A 15,915-nucleotide genomic window follows, 5' to 3' on the forward strand; every position below is an offset into this window, starting at 1 on the left:
TCTAGTGGAATGAGTTATTATTGATGGACTTAAGTTGTGTGTTCGGTGAAGAACATGGGAAGCTTAAGCCCATCAGGAGGCCAAAACCAATTCCTCCTCTAGGTCCCTGCTGTAGCCTCTAGGAAACCCTCAAATCCACCTTGGATGAATTCGTGAAGAAATTTTAGGCATTCGAACCCATAAAAAGCAGTGTAATCGATCAACTGATCGATTACACACCTTGGTAATCGATCAGCTGATCGATTACTAATTAAAAGATTTGATTTGATTAGAATGGTAATCGATCAGATTGATCGATTACCAATCTGGTAATCGATCACCTGATCGATTTGATGTTAATGAGAAAAAGTTAGCGATGTTTAATCGATTCCTTGATCGATTAAACACCTCGGTTCGAATTGGTAACTTCCGAAATCATACCAAATTCTCTGATCTGATTGATTTAAATCATACCATGTTTATGATTTAAATCATACCATGTTTATGGCTCAAATTATACCATATTTATGGGATGGCTAGGCTATAAAAGAGGAGGCTTGCAACGGGTTTGAGACACACGAAAATAATCTCTTTGGTGGCCGAAACTCTCGGCAGCCAACCTCCTCTTCCTCTTCTCTTTTTCAGACAAAGAGAAGGAAGGAAAGTTTGCTAGCCATCGGAGAGGAGAATTCTGGTGGAGAAATTCTCGAAGGATCGTTGCCCACACAACGTTCGAGAAAGAGGAGAGGAATACAGCAGAAGATCGAGGGGTCATCCACATCCTTCGCAACAGTCCGAAGAAAGGTATAATTTAATGTTTCCGCATAAGTTAAATTATCCCTTTTTATATTGGATCCTGTAAACCAAACACAAGAGCCCAATGATCTAAATGCGTCGATCAAACTTCGTTTGATCGACTATGAGGGCAACTTGAGATCGTTTCCGAGAAAATTTTTGTTCTGCAAGAATCTACCGGAACGGTTTTTCAAGACTTTCCCATCAATGGTATCAGAGCATTGGTTAGGGCTCTGTGTGTTTGGTTTCAGTTATTTATGCACTTTTCATGCATAAGTTTAGGCAGGATAATAGTAGGAATTGCAAGTAGATTAACTCTGTGGTTGCAGGATTCCTAGATCCAACTATTATGGCCTAAATTGTGATATGTATGTATTGTATGATGTGCATGTGTGTAATAATAAATTAAGCACAGCGGGACGCTGTATAGTTTTAATTTACTGTTCAATCTAGATTACATGTAAACTCCTTTGTGGAGTATAGGATTGAAAGATGTAAATTTAATTTTTATCTTGTACTCTGGACGCGTGGTGCTACGATGAGGACCGGAGACGCAACGGAGAAGGAAACAAGATGGACGGACGGCAAAGGAGGCATATAGAAGAACGACGGATATAGAAGAGGCCATAATAGTTGGAAAATAATTTTTTTCCATATTTATTGCTTTCTTTTATGCTATTTAATTATATGCTTTATTTCTTTACCGTCATAAGCATAAAATATACTATTTATGGTCATGCTTAGTTTAGCGTGTTTAGATAGTGTTGGGTCATGCTTAATGTTTAATTATGTATGCATAATATAATTAATTCTTAAATTAGTTTTGTCTTAGAAGTGGTTGTTGCTCCAATAACCCATAAGGCCTTTGTGCCTTTTGGGGAAGAAGGTCATTGCCTCGCCACAGCCTGGAAACTAATTTTTGAATTATTATATATGCATGCATAATTAAAGTTAAGGCATACTTAGGTAATACTAGGTAATGCTTGGTATAAATTATATAAGCATAATTTAATTAATTCCTAAATTAGTTTTGTCTTAGAAGTGGTTGTTGCTCCAATAACCCATAAGGCCTTTGCGTCTTTTGGGGAAGAAGGTCATTGCCTCGCCACAGCCTGGAAACTAATTTTTGAATTATTAAATATGCAAATATAATTAAAATTCCTCGCATTAAATAACTAAGTGGGAGAGGGAATTATTTATTCCCGTGGTCTCCATTACTGGTTTGTAAGTGATGCGTCAAACTTGCGCGTTGGCTATAGTGCCTTCCTCCCCATCGGATGAGTTTGATTGCGGATCACTAGAACAAACTTCCTTTATGGATGGTTATAGGAAATTATTTAGGAATGTATACGTCCACACGATCGTGGCATACAAATCCTAAATAATGGACTTAGTATCAAGTAATGGTGAACACTTAGGCACAATTAATAGTATCCTCCCCATCGGAGTCACTGCTATTATTTGTGTGACCGAAGTCAAACCAACTATTAATTTTATTTGTCATAAAGTTAGGTTGACAAGATAATAAAATTAATGGGTAAAAACCCTCCTCTTACAAATGCTTGAATTCGTATACGTCCACACTATCGTGGCATACGAAATTCCCGGTGTTTGAGGTGTTGGTTGAATTTAAATTATATTGTTTGAGGAAATCAATATAATTCTGAATTCTAAAGTTTTTGACTTTGTGATTCTCAGGTCTTAGAATGGCTTTCAACCCACTAGCCGTTATACTCAAAGAAAACAAACTTACTGGTCCTAACTACATAGATTGGAAACGAAACTTGGACATTGTCCTTACTGCCGAGGAGTACAAGTTTGTACTTCTCGAGGTCTGTCCTAGCGTGCCTGAAAAAGATGCTACCGAAGAGGAGAAAGAGAGACATAGGAAGTGGGTTAAGGCAGATGAGATGGCGCGGTGTTACATATTGGCATCTATGTCAAATGTACTGCAACATCAGCATCAGGCCATGACTACTGCCTATGACATGATGACTCAATCTCAAGGAACTCTTCGGACATCAAAGTAGGGCCGCCAGGCAAGAGGCAATGAGAAACTTAATGACGACCACCATGAAGGAGGGGACACCCGTAAGGGATCACATCCTCAAGATGATGGCTCATTTAAATGAGATAGAAATCCTTGGAGCTGAGATTGATGGGGAAACCCAGATCGATATCATTCTCCAATCGCTACCCAAGAGTTTTGAGCAGTTTCGCCTGAATTATAATATGAATAAACTAGATTATACATTGGCGGAACTTCTGGCAGAACTCCAGGCAGCGGAAGGACTATTTCGTCAAAGTTCTCAAGTTCACATTGCTGAGAGGGTATCTGCTTCTAAGCCGAAAGGCAAGAAAAAGAAGAAGAAACCAGCTGGTTCGGCAAAGACGGTGAATGGACCTCGAGTGGCTGGGCCACAGGCAGGTGTGAAGAAGCCAAAGGGCAAGTGCTTCACATGCAAGCAGTCTGGACATTGGAAGGCGGATTGTCCTCACAAAAAGGAGAACAATAAAGGTATATCCTTTTCTCTAGTTGTTGAAACATGTTTAGCGGTGTTATCTACCAGAACCTGGTGTGTAGATACGGGTGCCACTGATCATGTCTGCAATTCATTGCAGGGGTTCCAGGAAACCAGACGACTACATGAAGGGGAGATCACCGTCTACATGGGCAATGCTACAAAGGTGGCAGCTGTTGCAGTGGGAGAAGTTTATTTACTTTTGAGAGAAATAAAATTTTAGTTTTAAGAAATTGTCTTTATGTACCTAATTTTAGAAAGAATTTAATTTCAGTTTCTAAATTGTTTAAGGATGGATATTCAGTTTCTTTTGATAATAAAGTTATTGTCAAAAAGAATAGGATTAATATCTGTTCTGGTACATTGGTTGGCAATTTATACACTCTAAATCCAATAACTCCCACGATGCAACAAAGTAAATAAATAGCACATCTTCTAACCTTAAGAGAAAAGAACCTTCACAAATGAACCAAACATATCTTTGGCATCTAAGGTTAGGTCATATTAACTTGAGTAGAATTCAAAGGTTGGTAGCCGATGGACCTTTGGGTTCACTGGCGGTTGAAAATTTCCCAACTTGTGAATCCTGCTTGGAAGGTAAAATGACCAAGAGGCCTTTCAAGGCTAAGGGGTATAGAGCCAAAGATGTGTTAGAATTGGTTCACTCTGATTTGTGTGGTCCTATGACTATCCAGGCAAGAGGTGGTTTCGAATACTTCGTCTCTTTTATAGACGACTATTCGAGATATGGATACATTTACCTGATGCGCCGCAAGTCTGAGTGCTTTGATAAATTCAAAGAATACAAGGCTGATGTGGAGAAACATCATGGTAAAAGTATCAAGACACTACGGTCTGATCGTGGTGGAGAGTACCTCTTAGGAGAGTTTAGGAATTACTTATCAGAGGCTGGGATTCAATCCCAATTGTCCGCACCTGGTACACCCCAACAGAACGGTGTGGCGGAACGAAGGAATAGGACTCTTATGGAAATGGTTAGGTCAATGATGAGTTATTCAGAGTTACCAAATTCGTTCTGGGGATATGCTCTGGAAACAGCCGCATATATTCTGAACTTGGTACCTTCTAAGTCAGTACCCTCTACTCCCACAGAATTGTGGACTGGGCGTAAGCCTAGTCTAAGACACATTCGGATTTGGGGGAGTCCAGCACATGTGCTGAAGGGAGAAGCTGATAAGTTGGAATCACGTACAGAAGTTCGTCTGTTTGTGGGTTATCCTAAAGGAACGAAAGGTGGTTTGTTTTATAGTCCTAAAGATCAGAAGGTCATTGTTAGCACCAATGCCCGATTTTTAGAAGAAGACTATGTAATGAACCACAAGCCCATGAGTAAGATAGTTCTTGAGGAAATGAGAGAGGAGTCATCCACTTCAGTACCAATAGTACAAGATGAGATACCACAAGTAACTGCACCGCGTGTCACAGAAAATGCACAAGAACAGGTGGTGCCTCGTCGTAGTGGGAGGGTTGTTAGACAACCTGATAGATTCATGTTCTTGGGAGAGTCCTCGGACTTGGTCCTTGGTGAACATGAAGCTGATCCCTGGACTTATGACGAAGCACTCCAAGATAAAGATGCAGCATCTTGGCAAAGTGCAATGAATTCTGAAATAGAATCCATGTATTCTAATAAGGTCTGGGAGCTTGTAGAGCCAGCAGATGGTGTAAAAGCCATCGGATGCAAGTGGGTCTACAAAAGAAAGAGAGGAATAGACGGGAAGGTGGAAACCTTCAAAGCAAGGCTTGTTGCGAAAGGGTATACTCAGAAAGAGGGAATCGATTATGAGGAGACCTTTTCGCCGGTAGCTATGCTTAAGTCTATAAGGATTCTCTTATCTATTGCTGCTCATATGGATTATGAGATTTGGCAAATGGATGTCAAGACAGCTTTCCTTAACGGAAGTCTTGAAGAAAACATCTATATGAAGCAACCAGAGGGATTCATTGCAAAGGGCAAAGAGCATCTTGTATGCAAGCTTAATCGGTCCATTTATGGACTGAAGCAAGCTTCAAGGTCTTGGAACATCCGGTTTGATGAAGTAATCCAGTCATATGGATTTATTCAATGTCCGGATGAGTCTTGTGTATACAAGAAGTGTGACGGAAACGTGGTGGTATTTCTTGTACTGTACGTAGATGATATTTTACTCATTGGCAACAATGTTAAAATATTATCAGACGTAAAGGTATGGTTGTCCAAGCAGTTCGATATGAAAGACTTAGGAGAATGCGCACATATTCTTGGGATCAAAGTTATAAGGGATCGCAAGAAAAGGATGTTGTGCTTATCCCAAGCTTCCTATATCGATACTATCCTAACTCGTTTTAGCATGCAAAACTCCAAGAAAGGTTTTCTACCTTTTAGGCATGGAGTTCCTCTATCTAAGGAGATGTGTCCTAAGACACCAAAGGAGATAGAGGACATGAAGGCGGTTCCTTATGCTTCGGCAGTAGGAAGCCTAATGTATGCAATGCTATGCACGAGACCGGATATCTGTTTTGCCGTGGGCATGGTTAGCAGATATCAAAGTAATCCAGGACAGGGACATTGGACTGCGGTAAAGCATATATTAAAGTACCTGAGAAGGACTAGGAATTATATGCTGGTTTACCAGGCAGATAATTTAATCCCTGTGGGTTACACGGACTCTGACTTCCAATCAGATAGGGATAAAAGTAAGTCTACATCAGGTTATGTGTTTACATTGGGAGGTGGAGCCATAACATGGAGGAGTGTAAAGCAGAAATGCATTTCAGACTCTACCATGGAAGCTGAGTATGTGGCAGCCTCTGAGGCAGCCAAAGAAGCTGTATGGCTCAGGAACTTCTTGATGGACTTAGATGTGATTCCTGGTTTGCCCAAGACTATCACAATTTATTGTGATAACAGTGGTGCAGTTGCAAACTCGAAGGAACCACGAGCCCATAAGGCAAGTAAACACATTGAGCGCAAGTACCACCTGATACGAGATATTGTCAAACGGGGAGAAGTCGCTGTGGTCAAGATTGCATCAGAGGATAACCTGGCAGACCCTTTCACAAAGGCCCTTCCGGCGAGAGCTTTTGATCGGCATGTGGAGGGGATGGGAATCAGATGTATGGCAGCATATGAGGCAGCGTAGTCTTCTAGTATAAGTGGGAGATTGTTGGGATGTATACCAGAATCCTAGCTATGTAAATAAACATTCTGAAATAAGAATCACATTTGGTCAATATTTGCATTTAGTTTTTATGCAAGTGTCCATTTAATCTATATTGTAGATAAACATGGTGTGCGGAGTCACACACAGAAGACCATGTTATCAGTTCCTTATAGATTATAAACAGTGTTCACAACCAAGATGGATTGGACAAACCATTGGAGTGGTTGTAGTGTAATTTGGTCTTAGTCTGTCTTGACTATAGAATTACACTAGTACACTAAGTGTGTATTGAGCAGGACCATCTGAGGATTGTTCGATTTATACTGACTATGTGTCGGTAGTTGTGCTCATGCTTGTATGTGTGTAGCATAGCGTGGATCGGAGGATGGTGGTTGGAGACGAGATTAGGATTTGCTGACGGCGGAGGCTTTTCGCCGTGGATTCTCTCTCTAATTGAGACGTGGTTGTCGGTAGTTCTTTCAGTGTTAATTATCATAACACCTTAGCTCTGTTTTTCCCTAGACGATATTAATTTATTCTAGCTAAATATCATGGATGGTTAAGTCATCAATCAGTGAACAGATTAACGTGTATGTTCTTCGAAGGTTGCTGCTGAGCAGGATGGAAATACTTGAAAAGCACTTTAAACAAGGGTTAGAATAGCACCAAAGGTGGATTTTGGCAAACCACTCTAACGTCCAAGTTAGGATTTTGCGAGAAGGGGAATAATGGCTTAGGAAAAATTAAGATTTTGTGTGCTCGTTCATACTTGTGCCCATGGAGATAGACAATCTTTCAAAGGACTATCAACATACCCATTCTTCGAAATGTGCACCTTCATTTAAGGTATGATTCGAAATGCACAGGTCTATTCTCCTTGTTTTCTGAAGGAAACAATTCCATGAATGAAGCAGTCATGTAGGCCTGAATCTGGTGAGGTCGATGCTGGATGGCCTAGAGGGTAGATGAAGTCAGTGACTTAGGCTTAGTCAGAGCTAGATGAGGTCGCGTGACTAATATCAAGCTGTCTTGGCCGAGTTGTCGAGGTCGAGCTCTTAAGGCTGAGATGTCTTGACCTAGCTATCAAGGTCGAGCTGTCGTAACCAAGCTATTGAGGTCGAGCTATCTTGGCTGAACTATCGAGGCTGAGATGCAGAGGCCGAGCTGCCTTGGTTGAGATTCGACGGTCGAGCTGTCTTAGCTGAGCCATCTTGGTTGAGTTGTCGAAGCCAAGCTACCGAGCCCGAATTAACAAGGTCGAGCTGCCTTGGCTGAGTCGTAGATGAGGTTGGTGTCTAATGTCGAGACAGGGATGATGTCGACGCGTGAGGCCGAGTCATAATAGCTGACTTATCCCCACATGAACTCGACTCCTTGCGATGGGTGTACCAATCATGTTCAACTAAACTCAGATCCCTTTCAAGCCTAGTCTATTTCTTTGCGGAATATGCTTAACACATTTTGACTTTGACTAACAGCTCAATACAATTCGGGATGTTACGCCCCATGTGGTGGTTGTAGACTATTGCCGAATTAGGAGCCATTTGATTGGTTGTGTGTCTCTCCTCATCTGAGTCAGCCACGTAGGTGATCGTTGTTCTTTCGAGCGTCGACCTCTGCAACCGTCTGATCAAGGCTGAAAAGAGGCGTCCTAAATCCTAGCCATCCATGTTTCTCCCCACTGATTTCCCCGACGATAAAAAGGGAAGGTGAATCAAGATGATTGTAAAAACTTTTTAAAACTCTAGTTGCTTTGATTTTTGCCTTCAACCTCACTGCCCGACCTTCTGTAGGGTCTAAAGAATGTCCACATCTCCACAATGACATGATATTGTCCACTTTGGGCCTAAGCCCTCATGGCTTTGCTCTTGGGCTCTCCCCTAAAGGCCTCATGCCAATGGAGATATCTTCCATCCTTTTAAACCCATGATCTTTTCCATGTGTTTTAGATGTGGGACTATGTTTATACCTTTGCAACCCAACAATCTCCCCCCTCTCAAACAAAGGACCGCAGGCCCCCCTCAAACGGAAAGTCTCCGTTTGATGTCTGAATCCTCGACCCACCAGGACTTCCTGCCCCTCGGTCCACCCTGACCTACTAGGACTTCCTGCCTAGCCGCAACCAGGACTTCATGCCCCTCGGTCCACCCTAACCTACTAGGACTTCTTGCCCAGACGCAACCAGGACTTCCTGCCCCTCGGTCCACTCGATCTACTAGGACTTCATGCCTAGCCGCAACCAGGACTTCCTATGCCCCTCGGTCTACCCGACCTACTAGGACTTCCTGCCCGGTGTCTGGTCCTCTTGATTCAGACACGGGAGCACCCACTTCCTTTTTTTAAGGTTCAACCCACATGGTTAGATCCGGATCATGGCTCATCCGGCGGTTAGTCCGGTGAAGAGCGACCTCGCTCTGATACCAATTGTAGGGTCTAAAGAATGTCCATGTATCTGCACAATAGCATGATATTGTCCACTTTGGGCCTAAGCCCTCATGGCTTTGCTTTTGGGCTCTCCCCAAAAGGCCTCATCCCAATGGAGATACTTTCCATCCTTTTAAACCCATAATCTTTCCCATGTGTTTTAGATGTGGGACTATGTTTGCACCCTTGCAACCCAACACCTTCAAGTTACCAAGTGAGTCTTCATTTCCATACTTTTACCTTACCAAGATGCATGATAAGGGAACCAGGTGCTATAGGGAATGACACAGGTTCTTTCTCCATCTCCTTTCTTAGATCTTAATTCGTCTCTAGTGCTCTCACTCTACTTTATCATGTGTCGGGTAGGTACCCTTTGAGAACTGGAACATTGAATTGAGGCGAACTAAAATCCCCTGACCCAACGTCTAGTGACCTTGCTGTAAGTGAGGATTGAAGTTGATGACCGAGAGCTAGAAATAGGGATGAAAGGGAAGACGAAAGTTTTGTACAAGTTAGGGGATGTCCTGATTCGGAAGGAGAACTTAAAGAAGACCATTAGAGAATTACAGAACGGATAAGGATCAAAAAGAAGATAATATATTTTACTTATAAAAATTATTTAAATACTTGACAAAAAGAACATAATTGAAATATTAACTAAAATTATAATTCTTAAATAGATAATATATTTTCCTCTTGTATTAATTTTATTTTAATTTATTTTTCAATTTATATGTGCTATTAGATTTCTTTAATTAAATTTGTTTTCCTTTTTTGAACTCAATTCAACTTTTAAAATAATTAAATAAAAAAAAGGAGCAGAGCAAGTAGTGACTCATAGCTAGTTCTTAAAATATACTAGTATTCCACACCAGAAAACACGATAATTAAGGCGATCGGTCGACTCACACCTACGACCACCTACTTAACAGCACATACAACATAAAAACGAGGGATATATACCACACCTCGCATCTCGTTCTTTTTATTCATCATCGTATTTAAAAGTGAAGCCAATTAATTATTGGTCACCATGGCGATCTTCCTGTTCGTGGGTTCATCGGCCGCCGGTACGACCACCTCTGGAGTGAAGGTAGTAGTATCGTTCCGGCAGCTTTCGGCATTAATCACGATGTCTTTGGAATTGACAGTGTTGGTGCCGGTGGACCACCTACCAGGGCCGTAGATGACGACGTTGCGGTCACGCTGCAGGACGAGGACGCAGTTGCCCTGCGCGCCCCAGGTGTTGCTCGCCCAAACAGCATTGTTGTTGTCGTTGTAGATGACGAGATTACCATCGGTCTGCATTTGGAGGAAGCAGTTGTTGCCTCGGCCGTTAGTGTTGGTAGACCACAGGGCTCGGCCATTGTCGTACAACACCAGGTTGCACCCGAAGTGCATTGTGAAGGTATAGGCCCCTTGGGTGAGGGATTGCCCGGCCTCCAACTTTTCACCGGTATAGAGAACGTTGTGGGCCATAGAGGAAGGCAGGAGGAGGCCGAGGAGGGACAGCTGCAGCGGAGAGCATGACGAGGGCAGTCATGGTTGAGCTAGCTACGGATATGATCGATATATCACTCAAGTGATTGCTTGATGATCAGTATCATACAAGACCCATCTATTTATAGATGAGGATCGGAGGAGCTAGGCACATTCATTCACTGTACATGCATGGTCTTGATTCAATCATTGGTCGGATCTAAATATTAATTAGTCATCCCTCGTTGCCTTATTAATTAGTGAAAATATTATTACCTACCTACTTCATGATGCATGCACTGGTCTACTACATCTAGCAAAAGGACAATTCCGCATTAAGTATGACAACCATTTTATGGTCACCACTTCCACATACGATGTCGCTTAAGTTAAACGTGTGTATGATTATGAGGTCTCGATGAGCCCCTACTTACCTACGTTACTCGATAACTTTGAATAAAAAACACACATGCAAATTCCTCCATTTCCTAATTTTATTATTTATGCGAATGTTAGCAGTATTGAGAACATAAATATAATAGACATTGTATATCCATTGATCTGTAACTTGAGTTCATTTTTTTTAATATTAAACACTATTTTAATATTAATTAGTGTTATATCAATTTAATATAAATTAATTATATTTTTATTATTGTATATATATATATATATATATATATATATATATATATATATATATTAACTTTTATAGACTATTCGATGGATCGAGATAAAGAAAAACTTAAGACAAGTAATTAGACAACGAAGAGATCCATCCATATATCCATGGTTGCCTAATTAAATAATTAGTGAAATTATTATTACTTACCTACCTAGCTACCGACTTCATCATGCATGCACCGGTCTACTATACATCTAGCAAAAGGACTATATATATAATTAAACGTACATATATAGGACCATTCCGCATAAGTATATGGTCACCACTTCTAGTCCCCGGGGTAATGGTGCAACGGTAAGACATTCGAGTTGTGACTCAGAGATCCACGGTTCGATCCCCAGCTACGATGTATTTGTAAGAATTTTCTTCCAAATGGGGAACGCAATCAAAGGATGCTGGACATCTGGATTGGGCACTTAGTTCAAAGAAGAAAGTCCAAATGGATCATGATTGATCGGATATTTGACATAAGACGAAAAATCTAAGTGATGAACAAACACTTTGTTAAATTTGAGGGGTGTCCTAAGGTAATCGCCTTACGGTTATACTATTTATTGAATAAATAACAATTTACTATTTGAGTGCACATTTTATATGTATTTGATTGGATCTTAAACTGAAATACTGAATGTCCATAATACGATTCAGAACATGAGAGAATTTGTGATTAGATCACAACTCGTGAGCATCTCTTGTAAAATACCAAAAATTAGAGAGTAATTTATAAATAAAATTAACCTTAATTTTAGGAGTTTGAGGAAAGATTAGGAAGACTAATTAAGTTAAACCTAGAGTGGCTTAGGTTTAATTAATTAAACCCTAATTTATTTAATAAGACAATTAAATTAAATTCAAAAATAGAAATCCATTAGGTTATTAAATTGATGATTGTGATATATATATACGCATGCATGATTCATGAATTCAAGACGAGCCAAAGTACATGTTTTTTAAATGTGCTCACTGTACATGGTATTGATTCAATCATCAGAATTGTTTTCCTTTAATTTATTTATTAAAATTTAAGTATTCTAAACTTATTTTAAATTTGAGTATTCCTTTAAAATTGATGATTGTGATATGTACACTGAGTCATGAATTCAAGACGAGCCAAAGAACATGTTTTTTAAATGTACTCGATCATGTGGCAGAGTCCACGTGACCTGTCCATAGCTCGATAAATGAAAATTCATGTCAGTCCGATTCCTGACGAATCCAAGTTAAGTGATCAGATTAGCTCTACTGAGCTCAAGTCAACTTTAGTTGAATCTAGCCGAAGTTTATCCGACTTACATCTTGATCTTGGATGCATCTCAACGGTTCATGATGATTTATATATGTAGCACTCATTAATTACAAAAGACCGCACTCTTTATCGAAAGGCTAGGGGAAAAGAGTTACGACTCTTGAGAATCTTAATCATCTTTTTAATCTCTATATAAGGTAAATGTAGCATTATGTCAGAGGTATCACATATTACTATTTTTCACTTTTTTTACTATTTTGTCTTAAAATTTTTCTGTCACATCTAACTAAAGTGATGGATCTGAAGGATCTTGCCAAGGCTTGCCTCGACCCCCTTTTAATCTCTCTTCTCAATTTTTTCTAGGGCTCTATCGAAGACTGTTGCATAAGTCCTTAAGTGCCCAAATCCTCAAATGGTCGAGTCCTTAAGCGGTCAAGTTTTTAAATGATCGAATTATTAGATAATCATCTTGACCCGACAAAAGGATTTGACATACTATGTAATCAACATATCCAATAGTTGTTGATCCAACAAAAGTTGATAATTATAAAGTAAAATTGTAATTATTTAATAATTTTTTTTCTATTTTATATAAATTAAAAATGAAAGTTTTTCTAGTTAAAAATTTTTAAAAGATTTTTTTGACATATATATATATATATTATATTTATATTTACTTATAAAACTTTATGTATAATTAATTCCGTGTCAAATCCCATCACTAATTAACCACCAAAACATATACTTCTATTTAGGGACAGATCCAAAAATTAGAGTTAGGGGGGCTTAACTTAATATAATAAATTATATATTATTATCTATCTATATATATAATTATAATAATAATAATAAGCCGTTTACACTATACCATTCAACAAAGTTGTGCCCTACGAGATTTTGAAACATAAAATTCATCTATAATAGAATCTACATCTATATCCTTAGTTAAATCTCATTCAATATAGAGTGTCAAGCAATCTTCAAAAAAATCATCCTCTATTTTATTGCTAAGTGATATTTTCACATGCTTTTCATTGCTGAAAAGGCTCGCTCAGTAGTGGCGGTAGAAACAAGTAACGTCAATACAAGATGAATTAATCTGGTCAACATAACATAAACCTTTGATCGCCCACTCTCAATCAATTACTGACACAACTCAACAAGTGTAGAAACCTTCAAATTCTTCATCACGTCAAGTTTATAATGAACCAATCCATACTCTAAAGTAACAATGTCTTACTCTATGAAATCTTCAGGATAAAATTTTATTGCAAGCTTGCAAATATCATCACTGTTAAATGAGTCAAATGAGTTTTTCATATCTAAAGCTGTACTAAGAGAAAAAAGTTCCACTGATGACTCATTGAACCGAGTATTTAACTAAGTCAAGATGAAATCTATTGCTGCATTAAAAATATCAAAGTCGTAATAATGCTCAATTGTAATTTGCTGACAGCAATGACCGATCTTATATGGTTAGAACTGATTTCTAGTCAAATTAAGAGTCAAGTTGCATTGTGCATTAATTGTCTCAAAAAAATTCCCCTTATTTCAAGTCTATTTTTTTCCTTCACTTCGATCCTATTTTAGGTCACATATGGTTTAATCTTAAATTGTCTCATCAAGGCCAAACTAGTTTATAAGTCTGAGGTAACCTAATATGTAGCAATGGAATGCATTTGAGGAAGATGATCTCTCTCCTTCTATCCAATACAAATACAAAGAATCAACAAATAGATAGGAGATTAGTTAGCTACAAAAATGATACTTGTTTAATAAAGTCACTGTGACGTCGGGCGGGATAGCAATTATCCCGGGGGCAATATTGAATCCATGGGTTCAACTGCGAACGCCGAAAATAATCTTCTAAAACCTGTTAATTCAGAAGAATAACAAGAGATAGGAAAATAAACGGCATTGCCGAAACTTTTATTAAACTAAAACTTCTTTTCCTAAACATCAACTAATAACATATTTATATAGACTCAACTCTAAGAAAGATTCCTAATAAAAAGAAAAATTTCTTAACAAATTCGAAAAGAAAGATTCCTAATTTCTTAACCGATTTAATTCCTAAAAATCCTAAACAGATTTAAAAAATCCTAAAATAAAAAAATAGAACTTTTCAAACTACTCTAAATATCAAAAACTTTAAAAATTACTAAAAATAAAAATTATCAAAATTAATAATAAAAATCTTTGGATGCTCCTGCATCAGTCGACCCAGGTTGAAAGAAACTCGTCCTCGAGTTTAGAGTGATGTCAGGTGGTTGTCCAGGAAGAAAATCATCTTGCACCAAATCAATAAAATTCATTAGTAGTTGCTGGACTTTAGAAATTCTCATCAATCCACTGACGAATATAACATCAGGAGGCCACGGGTTGATCATCTTCCTTGTTGGCAGCCTCAATCGTCCTTTTTCAATGTTCAAAAGGAAAGCTGGTAGTCTCGAGTTCTTCTCGTCACAGCTCGGAGAGAAATATAATTGTATCTGAAGGCATGAACTGATCGTGTTGCTGGATGCCCCTGCATCAGACGACCCAGGTTGAAAAGAACTCATCTTCGAGTTTAGGATAGTGTCCTCAAAATAAAAAATCTTTAAGTGTTGATGAATCAAAAGTCGTTGCATAAGTGGTAGAATATGAGGAAGATCCTCTGATATTAATTCTGTCAAATCTTTAGGCAGTTGTTGTACTTCTGATAGAAAATAAACTGCATTCTCAGATAATCTGTCATCTAGAATCTTACAATCATCACCATAAAATACCTCATCATATACGGGCTCACTAATTGACTCGATCTCATCTTCATCATAAATTGGATCACCGACTATTTTGATCTTGTCGTCCATATCTTTCTCAAGAAAAATTGTATCCAAGTAAAAAGAAAAGAACTTATGATCTTTAAGATTTCGAGCACTACCATCATAGTGTAAAGCTTCCTCATCTAGAATCTGCCTATCATGATCTTGACCACGTACCTCACAATCTTCAAGTTCTTGCGTTGTTAGACACTGAAACTTGGTCTCATTTTCTTCATGCTAAATGAATTGGGATGTCAAATCAATGCAAGGTGAGATGATGGAGATTTAGACTTCGTCGATAGATGAACCATGCTGTTGATTACCGTCGGACAAAGTGGGCTTCTGGTCTTCGATCAACGCTTTGTCTAGGTCTATCTCCTCTTCATCGTCATAAACTGGATCACCAAATATTTCAATCTTGTCATCATCTTCGCCACCTCCTATGATTGGACGATCAGAAGAGTAGGACTGATCATAGTCGATGTTGTCGAGTTCTGTATCTCCATGGTTGTCATCACCGTCGTAGGAGGAAGGCAGTGCGTAGAGGTGCTGCGGAGTTGGCGTTCTCTTGAAGTTGTAGTTGGTGGGGCGATTGATTCCGAAGCTCTCGAAACCAAACTTGTGCTTCGACATCTCTCCTCGATTGGAAATTAATGAATTTTCAAAAGGAGAATAAAGGAACTTATTACTTTTATGTTCTTGCGCCTCTAGATGCTGAAATAACTTTGTGACTTGTCTCTGTAGATCTTGAAGTATCTCGTCTCGAGTGCTACGATCATGGTACGAAGCTTCTTTAATCGAAACCTGCCTATCACAA

At 39.0% G+C, this 15,915-nt stretch overlaps 1 pseudogene; it reads right to left on the reverse strand.

The window, feature by feature from the left end:
* Positions 1-9,761: 9,761 nt before the first annotated feature.
* Positions 9,762-10,449, reverse strand: LOC141824576 (mannose-specific lectin-like; annotated as a pseudogene).
* Positions 10,450-15,915: the final 5,466 nt, after the last annotated feature.

Source organism: Curcuma longa, chromosome 3 (genome assembly GCF_044706935.1).
Source record: "Curcuma longa cultivar G26 ecotype Majalengka, Jawa Barat chromosome 3, ITB_CL_G26_1.1, whole genome shotgun sequence".
In the NCBI taxonomy this organism is placed as follows: domain Eukaryota; kingdom Viridiplantae; phylum Streptophyta; class Magnoliopsida; order Zingiberales; family Zingiberaceae; genus Curcuma; species Curcuma longa.